Genomic DNA, 26,678 nt, shown 5'->3' on the forward strand with positions numbered 1-26,678 from the left:
AGATTCTCAATCCCAGTTAATGAGGACTTCGTCCCACACTGTCACTCAGGGACTCAGGCTGATAGAAACTCCACCATCTTGTTTGCTGAACTATATGAAACACAAGGATTCGGGGTCACCACCAGCAGAGGAGAACAATGAAGGATCCCACCCATCTTGTTCCAAAAGTGACACATTTCCATTCACCTGTATCCAGTTCTCCTCTCCTTTCCAGGTACAAAAGGTTCCCTTTCAGCCCCCCGTAACTAATTCTGCCAACACATTGTGAGCAGTACTGACCCCTCCCCAGCAGCCAGAGTTGAGCACTGGCCCAGATCATGCCATAAACCATTTACTAAACACAATTTACTAAGACTTAATGTAAGTATTGATAGGTCGGCTTTTTAAGATCACCTAAGGGCTTCAATTGAAATGCCTCTGCCCTTTTACTATTAAGGTTGACATTTGAGGTTGTCTTTTGCTGGACAATCTTTATCAAGTTAGGAAAGGGGCCTGTGATTTCTTAACTTCTGAAGCAAACACATAGTAACTTTGTCATAAAAAATAAAAACAGAACTGAAAAGATACAGACAGGAAAACTTTTCAACAATATAGCACCTGGAAAAGTGCAGTGTGGTTCTGCTCTTGGCTGTCAAAGCCTGCAGCTAACTTATTAGAGAAATATTTGCCCAGTGTGGCTGGAAACCTGTCTGCTTGGAGCCAGTTGGGATCTTCTTCCCTTTCACTAATGTGTCATGTTTGAATTTCCTCCTAGAGTTCATGTTGACCCACACTTGAATGGCTACTGCTTCCTGGTAACAGAGGAAAATCCTAAATTGCAGAGAATGCCCAGCTTTGCCCCAACTGATGTTCAATTTTTAAATACCAGACAATCTCAGGCTCTCCCTCCCTCCCTCGCCCTCCCCACCTTTGTTTATTGCTTCCTAATACTCTCGCACTTGTGTACAATCTGTTCTTGCATGTATTCATGCAATGGCAAAGAATCATGATGTGACTTTTCCCCACTTCTAGATAAAGGCCTTCGGATATGTTCAATAAAATGCCTCTACACATGCAATGTCAAAACACCTTCTTCCCTCTGTTTTGGTAAATAAGAGTATTTTTCAGGTCAAGTTCTACCTCGAATGCTCTCCTTAGAGTCCTTTTCTCTGTCTCCTCTTTTCTTGTTTCTCCAGCATTAGGAGCTGGAGCTGAGAGCTCACATTTGCAACAGACAGGCTGGCGTTGGGTGTGAACCAGGTAGCCACAAGAAAAGCAGGATTGCTGCTGCTGTGGTTTCCCAGGCTCTACCTGACAGTGTCCTGACCTGCCTCCCCCTTGGCTAGGCTCCCAGGTGCCATTCTTGGCCCTGGTGCCAGTGGGGACCAGAGATAGTGTTGTAGAATAAGCAAAGTAGACTTCCTGGTTTGGTGAGAGCTCAGTGTTCTGGATGCAAATAGGAACCATGAGTTTATTAGTTGCATGACATGCTATAAGTGAATTAATCCTCAGGAGTTCATTGTACTCCTATGCAAAATGGTGACAAGACCTTGTTGTATTAAGTGAGATATCATGCAAAATTTCTAAGCCATGGGCTGGTACAAGGATCTCAGGAATGGATGCTTCCTAGCCAGACTTAGTGGCACATGTCAGTAATCCCAGCTACTCGGGAGGTTGAGGATGGAGGATTGCAAGTTTGAGGCCAGCCTGAGCAATGTAGCGAGACCCTGTCTCAAAATAGAGTAAAACGAGTTGCAGATATAGCTCAGTTGTAGAGCACTTACCTAGCATGCACCTGACCCTGGGTTCCATCCCTAGCACTGGAAAAGAGAAATAAATGAATACTTCCTAAAAGGGGCTGATTGAACTGATTGGCTATAAGATATTTCCCAGCTACCGTGAAAAGTTTAGAGCAAACAAAAAAATCAGTCTGTCTAGTAACTAAATAATCAACCATCAATGAACAGGGGAAAAAGTAAAACCTAGACTCAGCTAAAGGAAAAAAATAGATGAGATAGCACATATTTACCTCTTCAGATGAGCGCCCCCACTTTCTAAATCAACCCAGAAGGCCTTTTATTTGCTAATGGATCAACTCCAAAGCACGTGCCCTGGGAAATCACGATATGCCTAATCATTTTAGCAATAATCCCTGAAAAATTGGTCATTACTGGAAGTGACCAACCATTTGGTTGTAACAGCCTGAAGCAAGATTATTAACAGCAAATGTGAAGACGATTATTTTAGCAAATTGCCACCGACTGGTAAATTCAGAACACAAAGGCCTCGTGTCTGGCTGAAGTCCCTGGGAAATCCTCTTACGGCCACAGTAAATGCAGCTGCTTAGGATGTAAAAGCTGTTTGGGTCCGTTTTCTCTCGTTTGGGACAGGAAGAGAACAGTCACACACAGAGATGGTGGGATTGTAGGTGGGATGAGGTAGAGGATAAAACTCAATGTGAACATAGAAATGTAATCTACCATCAGTAAAATTCTTATACCTGTGAATTAGCTCCATATTTTTTGTTTGCAAGAGATAGGAGGCTTGGCCCAAACCAGTTTAAACAATGATGGAAGAGTTGGGCTCATTTCGGTGGAACATCCTGAGACAGGACTAGCTTCAGGCCTGGCTTGACCAAGGGTGTCATTGGTGGTGCCTGGACTTCATCAGTATGGGTCCCACAGTGGGGAAAGAGGGGTGAGAGTTGCTGCACTCTAGGAGACCCAGCAAAGGCCCTGCTCTCTCTAATCTGGGTTCTATCTTCAGCACCAAACCCATGACAGTGCCTGGGGGGAGGGGTGCAATGAACTTAAGGAACAAGCTGGAACCACAGGGCAGAGACACCCTGGAGGAGGTGAATGGAGAAAGGGGAGAAATGGGCTCCTCAGGAAGAGTTTCTGATTGTGCTAACAAAAAGAGGGGGCTGGAAGGAGGACAGGAGCCTTCCTCCGAAACAGAAATATCTATCAAAGTGTCAGGATTTAACCCCTATTAATCATTATGAGGCAAGAGACTAAGTTCTTGAGGTCAGACCAACGTGAGATAAGGCCGAGTGTGGGCATAAAACGGCATGCACCTCACAACCCTCGCACCCCCGGAAGGCAGGGAGGTATGCTTTTGTTTGCAAGAGGAACAAGGCTCAAACCCAACCGATTTAAACAAAGATGGACTCTTTGGGCCCATTTCAATGGAAAGTCCTGAGAGGGGGCCTTCAGGTCCAGTCTCCCTGGCCAGGGCACGCTGGCTAGGAAGAGATCTGTGACAGAGACCCTGGCAGTCACTCTTAGTGTCTCCATCAGTGAAAAGAAACAGAAGGGAAAAGTGACCTGTCCAGGAGCACTTCCACAGCACTGCAGCCCAGGGCTCCAGAGATGTGCAACGCTGGGCTCTTGCCTCCCGCTCATCCTTACCCGGACTTTTTAAATTTGAGCGCTCCCAGGGTGCACGTCCACAGCCTTCCTTGTTCCCTTTTGCAAGCTCACTGCAGGCAGGGCTGAGGCCGAGGACAGGGGTAAAGGTCCAGCGCACGCACATCCCCAACACGCTCTCAGGATGCTCATGGCTAACTGTCTGGACACAGGCTCAAACTCATCCTCCAAAAGGCTTCTGGGTGGGGCCCCTCCACCAATCAATCACAGAAGAGCCCTGGAGCAAACTCTGCCTGTCATTTCTGACCTAGCGGGTTCACCATCCCACTCTCGTCCCGTCCCAGTGAAATACTTTATGTACTATGGCCACAGCATGGCGCCCAGTGAAGCCTGTGGCTCAGAGTCAACCACAGCCACCATCTACTATCAGAGGCGGACCAGGGGACAAGGGCTTCAGTGCAAGTTGTGCCTGGAGGTTAATCCTGGGAAACAGTAGGAGAGTGGGGAGGGAGGGAGGAAAGAAATACAGTGAACCAAAAGACCTCCAAGTCAAGAGAGGGCACTGCAGGTACGAGGAGCTGACCCTCTGGGGACTATGGGACCGTGTGTAGTACAGGCAAGGACCCTCAACACTAAGGATAAGGGGCTTTCCTCCAGCTGTGGCCCAGGGTGATCCTCAGAAACAGGCAGAGTGGGCTTGACTGTTCAGAAGAAGCTCCTGGGCAGAGAAACACAGGAGCAGGCAATGGGAGATAAGCCTGGGGACGTTCAGTGCACTGGAGGGGTGTGGGCAGGGCCCCAGGGACAGCTGCTGTCCACCACCTCTCACTGAGCTGGGGACATCCCCTATTTTTCTAGCTTCCTATTCTCCTCTCCCAGGGAGGAAGTCAGCACCTGTATGGGGTGTTCTGCGGCTCAGCAGAATGGTGTTGGCTGAGCCTGCTCCTGGGGGTGGGGGGCAGGAGAGCTGTTTCCCCGTGTCTCGTACTTTGGCAAACTCAAAGGCCAACCTGGATCTAATAGGACTTCTAGCAGGGGGCGAACACCTTCTCCAACCTGGGAGGGAATGTCCACGAACAGCAAAACAACACAGCAGACCCCTGACCTCAGACACAAAAGCAGAGAGCGGAGCCCTTCCCGGCCACGGCCTGCACCAGGGGCTTCGCTATTTAATCGGATTTAGTCTCCATTCCGTTTAGGGAAGGCTGGAGGGAAACGAGGGGAATGGTGAAAATGTCCACCCAACTGTAAGAAGAAAGGCCCTGAGAAGTGGAGCGACAGGGGTGTGGCGGGAAGCCAGGAACAGCCGCTTCCCACCTTCACCGTCACCTCTTCACTTCGCCAGGCTCCCAACACCTGTGTCAATCCAGACGGTGGCATGGGCCCAGGTCCACACGCCTGTGGAACTCTGCCTGAGCTCCTTCCCCTGCCTGGTCCGTGGGTGGGAAGCCCTGACAGGGTCACCAACACTGTGGACTCCAAGAGCCAGGAAGGGTGCTGATCTCTGTGGGTTCAGGTTACCAGGGACATTTCTGGGAGAACGCGGAGTTGGGCTGGGGAACTTGAAACTACCCAGGATTTAGACTCACGGTGGGGGAGGGCGGTGAGTTTAGTGCCAGAGGTGGGGTGGGCTGAGGGGTCTGTCTAGAGGGCTGCTCCAAGGCAGGAGGAGAGGGGCCAAAGGAAAGCAGTGGGCCAGGAGGACACGGCCAGGACACAGGCGGACAGTCAAGTTCCCCCGTAGGCACTGGGGAGCGGCCAAAGTCATCAAGGATCTGGAACACATGGGATTTCAGGGAGATTACCTGGGCCAAGGTGTGACGGGTCACTTGCGTGCAGAGCAGAGAACCCCACTGGGAGGCGGAAGGTGTTCTTCTGGGCTCTGACTAACCCCCAGCATGGTCAGCCTGTGTTGGGGACATTCCCTGGGCCTGGCAGGATTCTGTGTTCTTTTCATGTAACTCATTTAATCCTTAAAATGGCCTCACTAGATAAACACTGTTATCTCAGTTGTTGTTTTTTTCCCCAGATGGGAAAACTAAGGCAGCGAGAGGTCAAGTCCCTTGCTCAAGGTCACACCATCATCACATGACAGGCCAGGATTCAAAGGCAGGCAGTCCATCCCCAGTGCATTTCACCACAACACTGAAACACACAGCCCTGGATTTGAACCCAGCACTTGAACATACCAGCCTTAAGAGTTTGGGAGATTCACCTCTGAATCTTGGGGTCCTTATCCATCCACTGGGGAGAATGTGGATGGCGGAACCTTCTCGGGCCTCAGGCCTGTGGAAGCGCCAGCGAAGCGCCTTGCATGCTCAGATTGCCCTTCTGTTTCAATGTAATTGAAGTGTATCCCTGTTCCATTTAATGACAATGTATCATTGAGAAAGCAGAAGGCCTTGGGTCCCCCAGCTGGAGAGGGTGGGGAGGAGGATGCCACCTGGGGCGGAGCAGCCTTGCCCCCTGAACGCAACCTGCCCCCCCCCCCCCCCCCCCGCCCTCTTCTCCTTCATCCAGTTCATTTAAGGTCTCCACCCTGTGGAAGCGACGCGGATCCGGGATCCGTGGCAGGGAACTCAGCAGCATTTGTTCTCCAGCCCAAGAATAAACAGAGAAGGCAGCGCTCCCGTCCTCAGAAGTGCATTTACAGTACTCGAAACAGATGAATTCTCTCTGTTTGCATTAATCGCATGACTATTTGGTCCAATTATTCTTACCACTTCAGCAATCATGGTGTGCTTGTTCAAGAAGAAAGAAATAACAACAGCTTATCTTGTGGAGAGCAAAGAACAAACAGTGAAAAATCAGGGTCCGCTCCTAAATGCGACACTTGCTGTCATTGTGCTAAAGAGATGATTCATGTTCTCATAGCAACTCGCGAAAGAGAAAAGAGAGAGGGGGTTCTGAAAGGGATTCAGTTGCAATGGTTAAAAACCTTTTCAAAATCAGTCCAAATGGAGATAAAACTCTATTTTTATCACCGACTCAACTCTTCCTGCCCCCACCCCAATCTTATCTTCTCATAGTGACTGATTTACATAGGTTTAAATAATTCTTTCAAGTAACACATTTCACTCCAATAGGGTGATGGACAAAGCCTTTAATGCGGTCCCATCACCTCTCCCTCCGGAGCCCTTGGGACTGCTAATGTCTTCAGGGAACACTCAGCAGAAGAGCCACCAGGCAGCTTTGGGCAGGGAGCAGAGGCCGTGGAAGGCCCCCCTTTTGGTCACGTCAGGCCATCAGTGGTGCCTGAGCCTGGGACAGTTCTCTCTCTCATCCTCCTCGTCTGACATTTCCCACAATCAGATCTGGCAACCCACAAGAACCTAAGGGAAATTGCGATGTTTTTCATAGATTTGGTCTTGAACCAACATGAAGGCCATTTCCTGACCTGTTCCCGAGACCCAGCTTTTGACTTCCTGCATCACCTCTTGGTGAGTCCCTGGATGGGACAATGTCCTTTGCTCAGAAAATGAGACTTGGTCCTCTCCTTAGCAGTCTCTCCTCTGGCCACCTTCAAGTGACTTAAATCTTGATCCAGCCAGTTGCCAAGAGCATACTGTGGCCCCAGCCAATGAGGGGTGCCTACGTGTCACAGACAGGGATCTTAAGTGGGGGCTTGAGTCCCCTTAGCCTTCCATATCTGATGGGACCGTGACCTTAGAGCAATGGCTGAAGGACCCACAGCCACACGGAAAGGACTCGCTCTCCATCCACCAGTCGTCTGGCCATGGGTTGTAGAACAGCCTAGCTGATGTTTTATTTGTTAGCGATAATTAAGTGAGAAATTTGGTCCCTTCATGTCTTTGAACCCAGAAGGAACAAGAAGAAACCAGGAGACAGTTGGCAAGCTGTGGGAACCAACTCTAGAAGAATCATTGAGCATCTGTAAAGAGTTATTTTACCATTAGCAAGTGAGACTCTCTTGCAGGTTCTGAGGCTTAACAAAGAACTGTTTTATGGTAATGTGGCAGTTTACACATGCAAGGGGTCACTGCTGCACAAAAGACCCGCTCGCTTGACAAAGTCACAAGCATTTATTTATTGATGCACCCAAAACTAGACTTCGCTGCTACAGGCATGAGATGAATAAGTGAGCCTCTTCCCATCTTGATGCACAGTTTTAAAGTAGAGACAAAGAAAAAACCCAAATTATAATAAAGTAACAAAATCAGCATAGACATAAATACAGAGTGCAGATATAACATAAGCAGTTTAAGTACAGTATTCGACAAGAATTGACACCCGAGGAGGACATCCCTGAGAAGATGATGTCTAAGAAAGGTTTTGAAGGATGAATAGGAGCTTGCCAAACGAGCAAAGAGAATGGAAGTATTTCCCAGGTAGAGAAAACCAATTGACAAGGGCTAGTACCCGACACACAGACACAGGACAAACCGCATGTCAGGCTTGGAGTTGTTTTTTGTTTCATTTGTAATTCAGCATTGGTAAATCATACAACATTGGGGAAATTAGGGAAGGATTCTCAAAGATGTTTCAGACCTCGCTTTATTTTGTAGAGGATCTGGAACCACCGAAATAGATGCAGAAGGCATGCAAGAAGGAGAGTCTTAAAATTCACAGGTGCAGACCTGGTGGAGCAGCGAGACCACTCATCAGGACGCGATTGCCGAATTACTGTTGCGTGGTCACCAAGATTTTGTTAAACACTTGGATATACAAATAAAGCCCCCAAAATGAAATCCATTTTTCAAAGAAAAATACAGGATCTAACGTCATCATCGACGGAGATGCTTACTCAAGAGCTGCTAAGGTCCAGAGTGTGTTCCGTGAGCTCCACAGGAGCTGTCCCACCGAGACCCCCTGCCTGACAGCTGGTGTCACTGGCACCTGTATTTTACAGGCAGGACACTGGGGCAGGTGAGTGAAGGAAACTCCCAGGATCCTGCAGCTAGTCAGAAGCTGGGGGAAGGCTGGAACTGAACCTGGGATGATGAATGAGTTTGGAACGGATGCTGATTCCACACGGACCCTGACTCTCCCAAGAAAGAAGTGCAACAAATTGATTCTCAAAGCTCATTCCACGTCTGCCCTGAGCCCCTCTTTCCCAGGACTGTGAGCTGTGCTGGTGGCTCCTGCTGGGTCTCACACACGCTGCCCCTTGGGAATGGCCTCTTATCTGACCTTCTCTGCTTCGTCCAAGACGAAGTCTCCAGGCCTTCCTGACCCGGCTCCGTACCTCCCCTCTGCCTTCCATGTTCTCCAGACTCACCGCACGATCAGCCCTGTGTGACCACCATGGCCCGCGGAGCCAGCCTGAGCCCTCCCGCTCCCCCAGAAGAGCTCCTATCACCCCAGGGACCACCCCTGACCTTAGTCCCTGCAAAAAGTTAGATGATGACAGAGTCTCATAGTAGAAAATCACGAAAACTGAGAAATAAATGTCACCCCCTTCACCCTCACTTTAGCACATTTCAACGGTTAATCTCCATTTCTCTTTCATAACATTTATTGTAGAATAAAATACATGCGGCTGATAAAAGTTGAAACATCCAAATGAGTCTTTTCCTCTCCTTCTCTTTCCTCCTTCCCACCCCTCCTTTCTATGGATATGAAAACCTAGTCACATACACACAGGGCTCAGCTGTGACAGACACAGAGGCTGCTACCCAGCCCTTTCTCCCTTCCTGTTGTTAATAGGACCCCTGATATTTTTCAACACTAAGGTGCAGATCACAGGAGATGAATCAGGACTCACCCAAGCCAAAAATATAACTCTACTCCCCTTTGTCAGAAGCTGGCTTATTCTTGCAGCCTGAGGTAGCCATGGGCTCTGATTCTTGCCAGAAGAATATAACAAAGTCTACTAGGGAATTTTGGGAAGGTTTGGATCTTCCTGATGAAAAAAAGATCTTTCTCACCCTTTCTTACCCTGTTTTCTGCCTTTGAATGCAGGGAAGGGTGCTATTCAAGATGGCAGCCATCTTGTGACTATGAGGCAGATATTTGAAAAAGAAAAGCAAACAGCAGGCAGGTAGCATGGCAAAGATTTAGGGAAAAAAATGGGGAGTTCTTGGTGACATCATGGGTCACTGAACCAGCCTACCTCCAATCCTCTCATGTGTAACTGAATATATTCTAATGTTACAGTAGTCTCCCTTTATTTTCTCTATTTTCACTCTTCCTTCTAAAAGTCTAAACTCTCTTCAAGATTATTCAGGGATATTCACATTTGGACCCTGACTTCTAGCCTCATCTCCGTGTGCCAGCTGAATACAACCAACCCCAAGCCATGGACTGTCTACATGATTCTCCTCATCTATCTCAGCTAATTTAATACTACCCAGACGCAAGGTCTCCCTCAAGCTTTCTTTGACTTCCCAAATATGAAGTCAGGTTTCCCACTCGTTTTTAAATGTCTTTGAAGCATCGAGTAGTTTCCTATTGACAGAAAACGTGAACACAGCACCGAGGGTTTTCTTGAGCTGCAGACCCAGCTTCCCTCTGCCGTCCCCTTATGCTGCCGCAGTACATTTGTTGGAATCCGTGCGTTGAGGTGCTGTGCTATTAAACAAGGCCCGTGCTCCACTGGCCTTCCTTGGTTTTTTCTTTTTGCAGATCCAGAGTCCCGCATGACATTCGGCCTCTCTGGCTGTGGCAGCTTCTTAGAGTTTCTTCCTTGTGGTGAACCTGCCTGCTTTACAGAGGGCTGAGGAGGTGCCTTGCGGAAGTCCCCAGGCTGGGACCTGTCTGAGGCTTTTCTCATGGTTAGGCTGGGTTATGGGTCTGGAAGAGGAGGACCCAGGGACAGTTCCATTTTCTTCACATGATGCCAAAGCTATCAATACCATAGCTTTGGTACGGGGGTGCTGACCTTGTGGGCTGGCCGTGGTGCGCTCCTCCCATCCCTTCACGGTGACATTACCTTCCCCTCTTTCCACGGAGCATTCCCTGGAAGCCTACTCTTTCCCCAGCCTGCACTCAAGGTCCCCAACTCTTTCTGCAGCTCCTTTGTGGCACTCCTTGAGGTTACTCATCTGTAAAACGGGACAACAGCAGCAGCTATAGCACAGGATCGGTGTGAGCATAAAGGAACCATCAGTCACGTGGCAGGTGCTTCGTAAGTGCCACTGTGCATCAGAAAATTGCCTTCTAATATAACGTGCCTCACTCGACGATGACCTCACAGCAGGTGCCTGCATAGTGATTTTGACGTCATTTGGGCATAATTGAGGCTTGGTTATTTACTCATATTCCTAGGCTCCTGATGGACCTTAAATGAGACTGGATTACACAGGAGGACAGGTCTGCTGTGCCGCTGGATGGGCCTCCTTCAGGGGTGCACTGCCTGCCCCAGTGCTAGGGGATTCAGGGCTGAGCCCCACCTCTCCCGGCAGCCCCAAGCCAAGCCTGAATCCAGGCTGCTCCGTGCTTCCCCGCGATAAGCTCGTACCTCTGGATGCTACCTGTTCTGACAGCTCCGACCCTGGAGAAATCGCCTTGTCCTGTGAGCCTGGAAACTCAAGGAGGGGGCTCACTTCTGTGTTCCCAAGGGTCCTCGGGGCCCAACGGTGTGGGTCTTCAATAAGCCACCGACGAAAAGCTAAACATGTGACGTGGCCCTGGATCCTGAAGCAGGCCACTGTTGTCCTAGAGTACCATCCCAAACAGGCCTTCAATGCCAGGGCTGGCTGAGTGCCACCAAGACAAGATCCCCAGGCAGCCAGGGTGTGCCCCAGCACTTCCCTAGCCTCACACCCAATCCCACCCATCCCGCGACCCTGGCTCCGAGGGACCTGATGCTCTAAAGCCAACATCTGAGTCTCTCTTCCGTGACCTGGAGCAGGGTTCCCAACCTCAGCACTACCGACATTTGGGCCACACAATCCTTTGTCCCAAGCATCACAGGGTGGCTACCAGCTTCCTTGGTTGGGATCCCCAGGGGTCTGGTAGCATTTTTCAGTTTTGACACCCCCAAAAATGTCTGTAGACATTGCCAAATGTCAAGGGGAGGGGGGGGAATCATCCCCAGCTGAAAACCCTGGATATAAACACAACAACGTGCCTTCGAGGCCCCTCATCTCCTGTGACCTCATGCGCTCCTTCGCTGACCACTGGAATGCCGGGAGACGGCACCAAGGGATCGACCTCCCCCTGCCTCAGTTCTCGGTGCTGGAGCCTGGCAGAATACCCTGTTCCTGCAGCGGGGAGGACAGGCAGGACTGTTCCGGACACCTCCTCCTCTGTCGGATCAGAATGTTGCATTCTGGGTGTGCTCTAGGAACTCTGCAAATTATGAGAGGGCAGGGGAAGAGCTGGGCCACCCAAGGCCATGGGGGGACCCATCCTCCTACAACAGTTGATAATACTGTATTATATTTGAAATCTGCTAAGAAAATAGATTTTTGTACAGCTGGTAACTCTGTGGGGTGATGGGTATGTTAATTACAGGGAGGTGACCACCGGTTCACAATGTATACATATATCAAAATTTCACAGGGCTTACCTTCAGCATATGCGATTTTCGGTTGTCATTGGTAAAAGCTGGGGTGAAGGCGAGGCTCTGCCCCAGCGTTTGTTAAAGTGAGGCAGCTGAACCTCCACCTCACCCCCAGGTTCTGCTTCCGATCTGGGGAACCAGGATCCACGGTTTCTATGCTTTTTCCGGAGCCTTGAATCTTTCCAATGCAATTGATTTTAAAAAGCTGGAGTGATGTTCTCTCTGGACTATCCCAGGACATCCAAGGGTTTCTGAGAATAATGCAGCAAGGTAGCACATTGCCCAGAAGAAGCTCTGGATGTGCGGATGCAGCAGGAAGAGGTCTGACTGTGGGACCTCAGTCTCTTAGCTGTAAAGTGAGCTCGTCCTTACGGGGCGACTGTGAGGATGGGGGGGGGGGCTGCGTGTCCCAGGCACGTGGTATGGATGGGAGCTCAGCTGGCAGTGCCAGTGTGAGTGGCCTGACCAGGGCACCTGGTTTCCTAAGGTTATGCTCGAAGGCAGCCCAGAGCCCTGCAAGGACCCCTCGGCAGAGCTCAGCCACTGACCAGGAGGACTCAGGCAGCCTTCTCTCTGTGGAGACAGGTAACTACCTGATTCCTAGCAAACTCCATTTCTCCAGGAAGCCCTGGCATCCCAGAACGGAAGTCCTGTGCTCCAGGTCTATTTGCACCCAATGAGGTCAAAGGCTTCCTTTTCAGCTCTCCAATCTGTCCCTTCACCGTCACATGCAGATTTAGTCCCTTTTTCTGAGAGCAGCATAAGCCCCTGAGAGTGAGGGCCGATTCTGCCTGTTCACTGCAGTATCCCCCTTGTCTTACATAATGCCTGGTGCAGTATGGACTCCAGTGCCATTCCCGGAGGGAATAGATAAGGGGACTTATTGTGTATTCAGGGTGATTTTCCTCTCTCGGCTGGTTTTCCCACCTCAGAGTGGACCTGGCTGGACGGGTGGTTGAATGGGCTCCACCCAACCTCTGCTGCCTGGTGGAAATGAACAGGGGAATACTGTGCAGAGCAAAGGGAAAAGGATCCAGGGCAGATAGCAAAGAGGGTCAAGGCCAAGCATGTTAACTGCTCTGTTCTGCAGAATGTTAAGAGCCATGCTCCTGTGGACTTCTGCCTGGGCAGGGTGTGACCACCAAGTAACCACTCCTTGCTGGAATCTGGCTGTCGGAGGTGCCTTGGTCTATTTTTCTAACTCCCCCAGGCTGCAAGGACTTTGAGAAAAGACCTCAGTTGAGGAGGGTAAGAAAGGAGGAAGGAAGGATGAGGAGGGAGACGGAGAAGCAAGGAAAACAGAAACAGGAGAGAGATCATTTTTAAAAAGAGAACCTAATGTGGACAAGGAGAGAAAGAGAGGAAAAGGAGTGATCAAGAAGAAATAAGGAGAGGGAGAGAGGGAAGAGAGGAAAAAAAAAGGAAAAGAAAAAAAAACACCCAGATTGCTTGGGCCCAAGCATGGGGGGAAGCCATGGTCAGACACCCAGAAACTGCCGTCCCCCCACCCCTAACCACCTGGGTCTCCAGCTGCCCACCGGCCCTGCCCTTCAGCCCACCTTCTACCTGGCCTCTCACAGAGCCCAAGGGCCCAGCAGCAAACTCAGGAAGAAGCCCCTCCTCCATCTCAAACCTGGCACAGAGGCCAGCTGGATGGCCGTGGCCTTGACCTTGGCCAGGCACCTTCTCACAAGCGACGCAGGAACATGCTAGGGCCTGCAGGACGTGCTAGGGCCTGCAGGAGGCTCGCAGCGTCCTCCTCTGTGAGGCTCCGGTGGGTGTCCGTCATCCCCGGGACTCGGTGGAGTGTGTGCTGTTTCGTGTTTACAGCACACACCCACGGGCTCCGGATCCAGGCCCTGAGCTAGACTTCCCCAGGACCAGCGACACACCAGCTGCTGGCACAGAAGGCAGGCGGATGGGAGAAGGCCAGGGGAACGGCTTTCTCCACCATAAATCTGTTTACAGAGTCGGTCTCCTGGTCAGTGTGGGGAGGGGAGGCCTGCAGCCCCCAAGAGTGCCTGCACTTAAATCCGATGCTTAGTCTGGCTCTGGCCAGCCCCACATGGTCACCCGCAGATCATCTGACTGATGTGCCTTGGTTTCTCCACCTGATGGATGGAGTCATTTACAGTACTCAACTCCTTAGGGTTCTTTGGAAATTTAAATAAAACTGGCCATTCCTTTAACAATTACTTGTTGAATACCTACACAGCCCTCTTGGAGTTCAATCAGGGGAGGATTATAAAAGTAATAATAATATAAATTTACTTGGGGAGAGATAATAAAAATAATAAAAAAAAATGTCATGCATACGCTGTTGAGCTCAGTGCCCGGCCCATTAATGCTGGCTGTGATTAGCTGAGGACCTACTATATAACAGACACTCTCATGAGGACCTACTATGTAATAGACACTCTCATGGAATTTTGACTGTGTTCCCCTTCACCTTGAATCTTCATCCCATGCAAAGGGGTTTGCAAATGAAGATCCCGGGGCAGAAGGCTGAAGTGGGCTGGTCTCCCATGGCAGTGGGCAAACCAGGGAGCTGGGGTTTGGACACAGACCTTCGGAATTAAAGCCCAACTTTGCAATAATGTGTCTGAGTTGATAAAAATGTGCGTGGTGGACAATTTTGGATTTGATAGAGCAAGAGTCAACCCCATGTGCAGAGTTCTGTTTCTGTTGCTGGAGCTTTGGCTAGAATCGTGGGCTGCAGGTTTATTCCTCTTTTTGTATCCTGACTCCCAGTGCATCCTTTGCAGATTTAAAGAATTGGCAGAAGAAAAAAAAATGTTTCTCTCTCTCTCTCTCTCTCTCTCTCTCTCTCTCTCTCTCTTTTGGGGGGAAGGGTACTGGGGATTGAATCCTGGGGTGCTTTACCATTGAGCTACATCCAGCTACATCCCCAGCCCTTTTTGTTTTTTATTTTGAGATAGGGCTAAGTTGATGAGGCTGACCTTGAACTTTTGATCCTCCCATCTCAGGCTTGCTCCCTGCCCTTCTTTCTGTTTCATTGGTTTTTGTTTTGTTTTTATATGTAGGATCCAGAAACCTGGTGCAGGAATGCAATGGAGTAAGGAAACTGGGACCCTCTCTGAAGTCCATGCTAGCTACTGGACGTCCCCTTCTCAGACAAACCAAAGCACCGTCCAGCAAGTACTGAGGGAAGTAGGAGGTGATATTAACGGTGCAAGTCAGGCCCCAGCAGCGGGTTCACCTGGGCAGAGCCTAGATACAGCCAACTGCAAGGTCAGTGATTGGAGTCATGGTGGGGGTGGGGGCATGGTGGAGAGGGGTGGCAGGAGGTAGGAAGGAGCTCACCACTCAGCTTTTTTGGTTAATGGGGAAAATCCCAAATCAGCTACTGTCACATCTTGGCATAAACAACTCTTAACTATGTGAAGTTGTTATCACCACATTAGCATTTATTAAAAGCCTGTAATTATTATCCTGACTCACAGCATGTATGTGTGTATGTGTGTGTGTGTGTCTGTGTCTGTGTGTGTGTGTGTGTGTGAGAGAGTCCATCCCCTAAGCCCTGTTTATATGCATCCTCCTAATTCATTTTTGATCAGACTGAACAGGGGCCAAACCTCTTTAGCTAATATTGACTTTGGCTGGCTGTCAGGTGTCCGGGTTTGGAGGAACTGGAAGGGCTTGCTTGTGCTGCCTTTTTTTTCAACTTAACCATTTTGAACCTCCCCGCAGTTAGAACCCTATGTTCAAGCTCTGCCCTTTCCCTCATTTCTCCTTTCTCTCAACTCTCACTACATGGTCCGATTTTAGTTGTTTTTTTATTTTCTCCAATTATTTCACTTAAGCCAAATCTGCTCCTGGGCTAGATTGTAATTTCTCAGCAGAAACCAAGCATCCTTCGTCTCTTTCTGGCTGCTTTTGTTCCCTGGTGAACTTGAAGTGTTTTCCAACAAATGGATACAACATACACACACAGAAAAAGAAATAAAGGAATGAGTGAAAAGAGAAAATAAGAGTGAAGAAATAGTAAGAGCACAGCATTAGCCTACAAGCTGGAAATTAATGAGCCGTTTCTGACGGTTTCACAGGGCCTGGGCACTTTCTCTCTGGTGTCCTCGAGGACTGCTGGACACACAAGGTGAAAAGGAGTGTTCAGAGTTGAACAGTGTCGGGACAATGCCTCTCTGACAGCCAGAGCCTAGCTGCAGGACTCTCCGGTCAAGGAGGTCACCCTCCCCTCTTGTGATCCCAGGTCTCCCAGGCTCTTTGCTTCCCAGACTCCTCAGTTTCCTACACAGACCCACTCTGCCCACCCACGGCTCACCGTTTGCCCCATGGTCCAAGCCAAAATTTAGGAACCACCCTGACCCCCCCCCTTCTCTTCCCTCCTCTGTCCCCTGTCGGAGACCTCCTCAGTCTCTCCCCTCCACCTTCTCTTGGTAACCCTGCTGATGCCTCTGGTCAGGTCCTGCCCATGGCATCATTCGAACATAGTCCCCAATTGCTCCTCCCTCTCCTCAGTACCTCCTACTCCCTCCTCCACCTCAGAGCCTCTTCTGGTCAGGCCATTCTCCTGCTTAAAAGCCTTAGACAAGTCTCCCACTGGCTCCAATGCAAAGTCCTAACTTTCTCCAGCCTTCTTTTGATATCAGGATAAGGCTGATCTTTCAAATAAATTCACTTCAAGGTCCAAGACGGAGTTGGGAATTTACAAATGTAAAACAATGGCAGCCACTAGAAAGCTTAGTGAGTACTTTGCTTTCCAGATTAGCAATTTTTGTGTGAACGTAAAATTTCACTGTTAATACGCAGTTAAGTAAGTACCATTGAGAGGAGCTAAGGGAGTGGGGCTGATGGAGAGAAGCTGTGAGGGGCTTGGTATATGGGGGTGACCTAGAGACTCGAGGGCATGGAGTACTGAGGGTAAGTAGGGAAGAACGACAGGAAGGAACTGAAGAAAGGGGGTGTCCAAATAAGATGTGGTCATAAATGGGGGCCTAGGGAGAGGAGAAGGGCCCGAGGGCTGGGAGACCAGGAGGCAGGTCTTCACTCACGTGCACTAAGGGACAGGGAGCAGAGGAAGGAGTACGGCAGGGGGGTTTCAGATCAAGAAATCCTGAGAGAAAGGAAGCTGCAGGTGTCCTGGGAAGGATGGAGTGTAACATGTGGCACTCCTGCCACTGGGTGTCCCCAAGTGTCCTCAGGGGCATGACACAGCCTAAGAAAGAAGGGTAATAGGTGAGGCAACCACGATGGGACTTAACGGAAAGATGACAGCCACAGAGAAGGGACAATGGCCCTGGGTGGACAGGAAGAGCTGTCGATGGTCCTTTCAAATATTTCTGGGTGCTCGGGTGCTGCACGAAGATCAAGTCTCCCTCACCCTGAAGGTCTCAGACCCAGTGCCTCTTGGCACAAGTTTCAGTCTCCCCGTCCCCTGAGGTCTGGGGCAGATAACTGATGGTAACTTGCTGTCACTCACCTCTTACAAAATCGCCCCTGACATTATTTTCTTTATGTCCCATGGCTAGCCGGAAGGCCCATGGAGGGGAGGGGACACAACCCAGTTCTCTTGTTCGTGTGCTTTGCAGGGTCTCACAAGTCCCTAGCACCCAGCATGGCAATGACTTATCGAACAGCAAGTAGAATGAGAGCCTGGAGAAAGAAATGGAAGAGGGAACCACGAGAAGGGAATTATTTTGGAGGAAAGTCAATATATATGTATATTAATGACTGCCTTCCACTCAGCAGAGGGCTGGGCGCTGCACCGAGTTCAGATTTGTTCCTCCATCCATCCCAACCGCCTGCTCCAACTCAGCTTCGATTACATCTGCTGCTCAACTTTAATTGGGCATCTTCTTCTGTCTCATCTCATGAACGAGGACAGAACGTGGGCAAAGTTTCACCATCATGGCCCCATCCTAATTTACCAAGAAGTACTTGCCATCCTGGAGAAAATCCTTTTTGTTCTTACATAGTGATGTGAGGATATTTCATTTCGTCCTTTATGTAGCAGATGTCTATCTCCAACCCTTGTTGGAAATGAGTATCAGCTAGCAACCTAGCTTCCCTCAAAGACTGTGGGGGCTCAAGGAGGACTCAGCACCAAGCCTAGCTCAGGAGAAGGAGCTCAGATTGCATTTTTATCCTCATGTCAAAGCTGCCAGCATTTTTAATGGGAAACGAGGCCTGTGTCAGCCTAGGAGGTGGAGAAGGGGACATTGTGAAACTGAGAAGATATATGCATATACATAAACTGGCAGGCTGACCACATTATCTAAACTGTAGTTTTATAGCCATATTATGCACTTCATTTTAAAAAAAAATGTTGAATGTAAAAAATACAGAAAGATAAGGGGCTGGTAAGAGGGTGGAACCCTTGGGAGGCCCTTCTCTCCCCCTCCTATGAGATACTTTCCTTGAAGCTGAAACTGAAAATGCTATAGTCAGCACCAACTTAATTCCACAGTGCAATTAGGGTTATGCATTAAACCAGGCCTCTGTAGACAACTACCCGAAAAGAACTCAGAGCCTAAATGAAAACCAGACATGTGGCCGGAGCAGTTGGCACCAGCCAGGATCCCAATACATAGTAACAGTATAGATTGGAGATGAAAATTAAAAGTAGTCATTATAGTTAAATTGATGTCGTATTCACCAGCTGTTTATTCCAAAGGAAAAGAAAGGGAGTGATGTGGGAATTCTGGAGGCTGCTGGGACTACCATGCCCAGCTATTTCAGCACTTGTTGAGCTGGAAGAAGGCAGCTGACCCTCTCTTTGACTTCTAGCTAACGATGGTGCTTTTCCATGTCTAATCTGGAACTTCTCACGCTGGGGGCTCCATCCAAATCTTGCAGGTTGTTTACAACATCCATATAAAGATGCTGAGCGCCCACCCCGTGGAGTCTGATGAATTTACTTGCAGGTGGGACCCAGGGAGCTGGAGTTTTATCCTTCTCTGCCAGTGTTCCTAAAAGCTATTCTGGGTGGGAAATAGAGTCCCCAGCTTTGGTCCACTGGTAGCGGACCCCAACTACCAGACTCCAGGAGCTTGGAGTCTCCTCCCACTCCAGTTTCCTTCTGCGGAACTTGTCACTTTTCTGTCCCCTTCAAAGTTGGTTGCCCCTTCTGAATCACCACCACTCACCTACTTCAGTGACTATCCATTCCCATTTTCATTCTTTCACTTATCACTGTTTGAAATCACCTGTTGCTCTTCCCAGATACACTCAAATCAATACTTTAACTCCCTAGAAAACACACATTGGGAAGAATAGTTTCTGCCATATGCACCCAGTGCCGTGCACACCATTGACCCTCAAAAACCAAATTCAAGAATGAACAACTGGGTGTCACACAGAAAAGGGGAAGAACTCTGTGGGTAGCTGGTACTCAGGTTTGACGAACCCTTGGTCAATTCCCGGGTTGAGAAAAATGCCCAAGCTATGTGAACCCCTTGGTCCCAATTGAAATGTTTCCAGTAACACTGCATACTAGAACACCTGGGGACAGGTGGGAACTTACCATTGTGAGAACTCCAGTCCCTAAAACTGGTCTCCAGCATCAGCATTAATTAAAAAAAAAAAAAAAAATTCCCCAAGGATGTTTTGGTTTATTTTCAAGTCAAGAATCAGGACTCCATGGTTGAGATAGTTTTGGGGGAAAGCAGATAACAAACATCTTGAATTTCTTCATTCAAACTTCAGACCAACAACTGAGGCCTTACCTGGGAGCTTGTGAGAAATGCAAGTTCCCAGGCCCCTCCCTGGGCCTACGAGTGAAAATCTGACTTATACCAGGTGCAGGTGATTGGAGAGCTGCTCTTGGAGCTTTCCAGCTAATGTGCCTTCCTGTCAGTCATTATAAAGCCAAGACATGGGATATTTTGAGATGGGTGTGTCCTACTAGAATAATGGAATGCATGTGCAAAAACATCTATTTCTTCTATGTGGTTAAGCCGAATTTCATCTTTGGAGATAGCCACCTCCTAGTTGCATATGTGTCCCATTTCCTGACAAGGGGGTCTTGTGCTCTGCTTTCTGCTACAAGTCTCTTTCACACCAAAACGCATGTGACTGCCAAAAGCATGGGGAGTTTTCCACTTGAGGCAGCAAATCTTTGAGCCTTGGCCTTGCTACTTACTGACTATGAAAACTTGGGCAAGTCATGGAGTCCTCCCTGATCTTCAGGTTTGTCCTCCATAAAAAAGAAACAATAGTCTTTGCACAGCCCATCCTGCAGGGCTGCTTCCAGGATCAAATCAGATAATTTACATAAGCGAAGGGGGGTGTAATTATCATCACTGCGTTTGCATGACTCATAGGATTCTAAGTTCATAAAAGCTTTGTTTAAGGAGGATGGAGAGGTGCAGGTGTCTATGCAATTTCAGGATTGCAACAGGAAACAGTCCTTTGAAATTCGGTGCCAGAGAGTAAGCTGTTCTTTTCAAACAAACTTATGTGAATCCCTAGACTTTTTAAAAACCCCATATGATCCAAATACATTTCTTGTATTTGCCTTAGCTACAGGAGTACTTGGAGTTAAATTAGGTGGTTTGTGGAAATTGCTAACTCTTCTCTATTTTCTCTAGCAAACCATCTAAAATACTTTTTTCCAAAGTAGACAAATAATAAATCAATGACAATAATAATAACAATATCAAGAAATATGAGTCACAACTCAAAACACATATCCAGGACATTTTGGTCAGTGTTCATCTGTCTAGACCAATGCTGGCCAATAAAAATATAATATGAGCCTTTTACATAATTTGTAATGTCCTAGTAGCTACAAAAAAGAACAGGTGACATTTATTTTAATGTATTTAAGGCAATATTGCCAAAACATTATTGCTTCAAAATGTAATCGATATAAAAATGACTAAGATATTTTACATTTTTTGATCATACTAAACCTTCAAAGGTTGGTATGTATTTTGGATTTATAGCTCTTCTCAGTTGGGACTGGCCACATTTCAAGTGCTCTGTAGCCACACGTGGCCATTAAAGGCCACAGCAGACAGCACAGGCTAAGACAATGTTTTGGAGGGAGAGTTGTAATAACAGCCACCATTTATTGCAGGTCTACTTGGCGCTTTATAAGCATGTTAATTGCCTTAAGAACACCTTGCATTAGGGACTACCATCTTTCATTTGTAGATGAGAAGACAGCGATACAGAGAAGTGAGATCATTGGTCCAAAATTGAAAAGCAGAGCTAGAATCCAAACCCAGTTCCCCAAACTGGGACCCACAATCAACATTCAACCTTGTTTTCTCATGTACTAATTTCAGAGTGTCATCAGGATCAGGAGACCTCCCTGTGCACCTCTTGCTTGTACGGCCGTCTCCAGCCGTCTCCAGGGACCCGCTGGAAGATGAGAGTGAGACCTCCACCCACCACAAAGTAAGCTTCTCTCCACCAAACCACCGCCTTCAACCTGAGCAGCTCAGATGAGAAGTTTGGAAGAAGCAATTATGATTTTATTGCACCCGCTGTGCTGACGATTAATGCTGAGCGCGGGTAGGAAATGCACCCTCTCATTTGCTAACACGCACTATAATTATGCAAGCCTCTCCAGGTACTATAATTTAGGACTTAAAAAAGCCCCATTCCGAACAAGTAGTGCTGCACTTGTAAAACATTACAGATGTGTTATCATATAAATGAGATAGCTGTGACATGATAGCACGATAATAAATCCCCAACTTAGATTTGGAGACAAGATACGTCAAAAGCAAATCCACACTGCCACTTAATCTTCTACATAAACTGTTTATTTTTTCTGAGTCCTACAATAATACATGTCAGACGGCTTTGATAGTTTCCAGATTAATGTGTTTTCCCCCTTCAGGTCACCACAAGACTACTCATTTCATTAAATTAACTCTGCTAGTTGCAAGGTGGAAACGCGCTGCAAAACATAACTGTTCGCACCAAATTGGGAGCCGGCAAGATGGAATTAATAAATAAAACTGATTTCCCCCCATTTCCGGGGAAGGTTGGAAATGCCACTCTGAGCTGCATCTTGATTTCCCAAACTCGTGTTGGGCGCCATGAGCCCCGTGATTATGCATGCGCAGGCTGTGAGACGCGCTCACCCCAAACCATTTGTTTGATGTCAAGTGGATTCCACCCTCTTCCCATGATGCCTCTGGGGTGGAGTTGGCCTCTCCAGCCCACACCCTAATTAAAAGGAACCAACGGCACCTGCAAAAGCAAAGGCCTCTTCAATGGAGCCTCCCTCTGCTCTCCTTCCTGGGGTGAAAGGCATGGCAGAGGAGCAAGCTCTTTCACACCTATGTGAGCACAGGAGCTTCAGGCTCCCTGACTCCTTGCCTGGCCCAAAGCCCAATTTTCTAATTGAAAAACTCTCCAAACTACCCCATCCCTCCCAATAATTTAATAAATCACCACATGGAGGCTGTGTCAATCCAGGACATCTATTTGACACTGAGGGCGAGAGTGACCACCAACCTCCAGCTTCCCAGCTCAGCAGATCAGGGGTTGACAGCTTATTTTTCTACACAGGGTCAGATAATAAATGTGCTAGATCTGGCAGACCGTGGAGGTTTCAACCAGCCTACCTTACCACCGCAGCCCCAAAACAGCCATACACAATACTTGACCCAATCAGCAGAGCTGTGTTCCAGCAAAACTTGTTGATGGGCCCCGACATTTGAATTTCATCTAACTTTTCATTATGAACCACTCAAATATTTTTGCGTGTGTCATGAAATACTCTTCTTTAGGTTTTTCTTCTATTTCTTTTAATGTACAAACCATTCTTCATTTGCAAGTTGTACAAAAACAGGCGTGCTCTGATCTGGCCTGTGGGCTACAGTTGGCTGGCCACTGGCAGAGAGGGCGTTGGTTGTGTGGCCGAGAAACAGTGCCCATTCCAACACCAAGGTCCAGCATGCTGTTAACCAGACCTGCTCTCTGCGGTGCAGAGCAGATATCAGGTGTTCCTTCTCTCCTCTGTGCCTTCTTCCCATGTCACTAATCCACTCAGAGCCCAAGAGAATTTCCCCTTGGCCTGGATTCAATCTTGAAAGAACAGAAGAGAGAACCCAAGACCCCTGAGTGCCGTTTCACACTGTAGGCAGAACGTGCGTGGAGTCAAAAGAGAAGGTTTCTGGAAATGACAACCTGGGCACTAACAGAACATGTGGCAATAGGTGGCAACTCTAAGCAATTAATTGGCACTTTCTCCCGCTGTTAACACCAAGCCTCAGATCTTTCTCAACTCAGTTACACACACGCACGCACACACACACACATTCTCACACACACACACACACACAATGGTGTGATGCAAGCATATAGAGCAGAACCAGGTGGCCATCACACACAACTGTCCTTTCCTTTTTCTAACTAACAGAACGCAGGACACTTGGCTGAAGCCACGTGGTTAGTTGGATACAGGTGTCTGTGCTTCTGAGAGGAGTGAGGTTAAACGCCCTGGGACATGGGTAGAACTGGAGATGGGACAGGAACTGGAACGAGAGGGCATATTTTCCCCCTGTTTTGCATTCTCTGGGCTTCTCCACCCCATGGAGGAGTCACTGTGGCCACTCCTGCATCTGAAGAATGGTGCGCCCTGAGGAAGAAATGAGACTTGGAGAGGATGTGACCAGCAATCGAGACCTCTGCTGAGCCAGCTGGGTTGGCCTCGACCCCTCCTCATCCCATAGGAGACTAAGGACATTGTCCTAGTCCTACTCCTACTGAAATAGGTCCTTGGTCTCTCTGTCCACTCTGCCTTGTATTCAGTCCAACCTCCGAAAGGTGACCAAAGGCACCCTTTTGAAATGCAAACTTCATCTTAAAACTTTAGGACATAAAAGTACCAGATATGCCTTATTGGTGAGAGAATGGAAGGGGGATTGTCTGTGTGGTCCAGAAACCTAGAAGCTGGCCCCATGGTTTGGCGTCCACATCCCTCCCACTTAGTACCCGTATTTCATCCACTGCACACCCCACGCCTCCAGACTTCTGATTGCACTTGCTACTTTAGCCCTGAGAGCTTTCTCTTCCCTGGTAAACATGTCTACCATCTTCTAAATCCAAGTCCAAGGGAATACAAATGGCTGGTATACGCTGAAAATGACACTCCAGAAGACCAATGAAAATGTGAGATGACACACATCCTGCTGGAAACAGTGAGGAGATATTTGATAATACCATGCAAAGGTGGGGTCAGGAAAATCCTATTTCTGTACCTAATTGGTGAAACACAGGTGTGTGTATCGATGATACCTGGGGTGGGGAGGTTGTGGCACACTTGACACCTCGACAAATGCTTGTCTCCATCTCTCCCATAGAACACTCACACTGTCCACGAGAAGACAGGGAGAGGATGCTAACAGTAGTACTGCTTATAATATGAAAAGTAAAATGTGTGCCACTGACCATCAAAAAGAGAATAGGTGTACAAATTATGGACCCACACTCAAGTGACTACCCCACAGGGATCAGAAGATTGGAGGGGGTTATTTTGTTTGTACTGGTGGTGGTTTTTTGAACCGGGGATTGGACGCATGGGCACTCAGCCACTGAGCCACATCCCCAACCCTTTTTATATTTTACTTTGAGACAAGGTCTCACTAAATTGCTGAGGCTGGCCTTGAGCTTGTGATCCTCCTGCATCAGCCTCTGGAGTTGCTGGGATTGTAGCCATGTGTCATAGCTCCTGGCAGATTGGAGGTTCTTGAGAGTAACACAGCACTAGCTTACAGTGATATGCACAAAATGAGAGCTTATGTGCACATGCGCACACACATCTGACATACACGGGGACACACTGTTGCCATTTCCTAGAGCAACAGACTCAAACTTTCACATCAAACTAATAATTATGGTTATCTATGATTGAGTTAAAGTGAAGGGTCTTTAGATTTATCTTTGAACTTTTAATTTTTAACAAGTGGTATTTATTTTTGGTGTTATCTTGCAACAAAATAAAATTCCAAAGAAGAAGGAGGAGGAGGAGGAGGAGGAAAGCTTAAATGTCTCTAAAACTGTCTCTAAGTGCCCCTGGCAGATCCTCTCCTCTGTCCTCCATGAGTTTTTGATTTATTTGAAAGCTCTGTCTTGCCTGTTTACCTGCCTGTCTTCCTCACTTGACCTTTTTTTTTTTTAAGAGAGAGAGAGAGAGAGAGAGAGAGAGAGAGAGAGAGAGAGAGAATTTTTCAATATTTATTTTTTTTTTAGTTTTCGGCGCACAACATGGTTGTTTGTATGTGGTGCTGAGAATCGAACCCGGGCCGCACGCATGCCAGGCCAGCACGCTACCGCTTGAGCCACATCCCCAGCCCCTCACTTGACCTTGACCATGAGCTCACTGGGAGCTGAGATATTTCCTGTTCACCTTTGTCAATCTGTAAAATAATGCTTAGTATACAGCAGGTGCTTAGCACTTGTGAGTCATACAGAGGGTCTCACCAGGAACCTTCTGAGTGAATTCATGAGGAATAGAGTCTATCCCTCTCCATATAGATATTATCTAGTGTAAGCAGAAGGTTGGAATAAAGTAAGCCACTCAGTTAACAACCCATGGTACCAAGGTTGATATTCATCCTGTTTGGACCAACACAGTTGTTCCAGTAGATAAAATACTACAGTACCTCTGTGCATCCGGTAATAGTCACCTCTTCCTCATCTCTGCTGATATGGTTTCTCCTAGGTATCCCTACAATCTATCCACTAAAGAGTTAACCTGGTCTTGCTCCAGAGTTGTGCTAGTGTGACCTTGTCCTTGGTTGCCATGTGCTGTGCAGGTCACCCAAGTGGTACAAAGAGGCAACATGATTATGGTCTTGGTACCTAGGTGTCACCTGCTGAATTCTCCTCATTCTAGGACACACTGAGGACCACTGTGACTTATCAGGACCCAGGTGCTTGAGGACAGAGTCAGGACTCAACCCCAGCTCCTTCTAACCCTATCTACCCTACCACTGCCACAGCCTCTGCACCCAGAAGTAAAATTGATTAGACCCACGCTGGGCCACATTAGCACAGGACACTCCAGCTCCGCAATATATACCCCCCTCACCCCCAGCAGGTCACCTTCTCTTCCCCAACCTGGCTCAGCCACACTCTCCCCATGGGAGTCCAGTCTGCCCCATTCTGCTCCCCTAGGCTCCACATATCCTGCCAAGCATGTCCCTTCCCCTTTGAAGGTCGCAGCGTCCTGGGTGCACAAGGAAGCTCTTGGTTCAACCATTCGGTGTATGCAGTTAAACAGAACTCTCAAAGGATGGTGCAGACCTTTGGAAAACTTCATGCAATGCCACATCTGTCCACTCCGGGGACTTGAAAGTTAGGGTAATTCTGCTTCTGTGTTGTTCCATGAACCCAACATGGAAATGCAAGGAAAATAGATAAATGCTATTTATCCACAAGACACCTGAATCAAATCCTTTAAAAAAAAAAAAAAAAAAAAAACAGGTTTACTAACGTAGTCAGCATCCCAGAAGTGACAAGTGACGTCCATAATTGAAGCTAAATGCTTCAAGCTCCTGGGTGTGCGGAGAAGTGGCTGGGGTATCAGGCATTGGTTATGACATAGCAGCATGCCAGTCTGGGGAAACAGATTTCTGTTTTTGTGTCTGCCCACAGCCTAGACAGGAGGGGCCTCCTGTTCCCCTTAATCACACGTCAAGCTGAGTGACATCTGAAATGGTAATAATTCCCCCCAACAGCAGCTGCCCCTCTGCGTGTTGATGCTCATTCCTAACCACAGCAGGCAGCGCTGAACTTAATGCAGACACCATCAGCAACAGCTGCAATTAGTCCAGAAGGGGATGAGTATTTCTCTGTTGAAGAATATATTTGACCAAAGAAAAAAAAATATCACCTAGGAAGCACTTTTTCCTTTTTTT

The sequence above is a fragment of the Callospermophilus lateralis genome, chromosome 18 (genome assembly GCF_048772815.1).
Source record: "Callospermophilus lateralis isolate mCalLat2 chromosome 18, mCalLat2.hap1, whole genome shotgun sequence".
Taxonomy (NCBI): Eukaryota; Metazoa; Chordata; class Mammalia; order Rodentia; family Sciuridae; genus Callospermophilus; species Callospermophilus lateralis.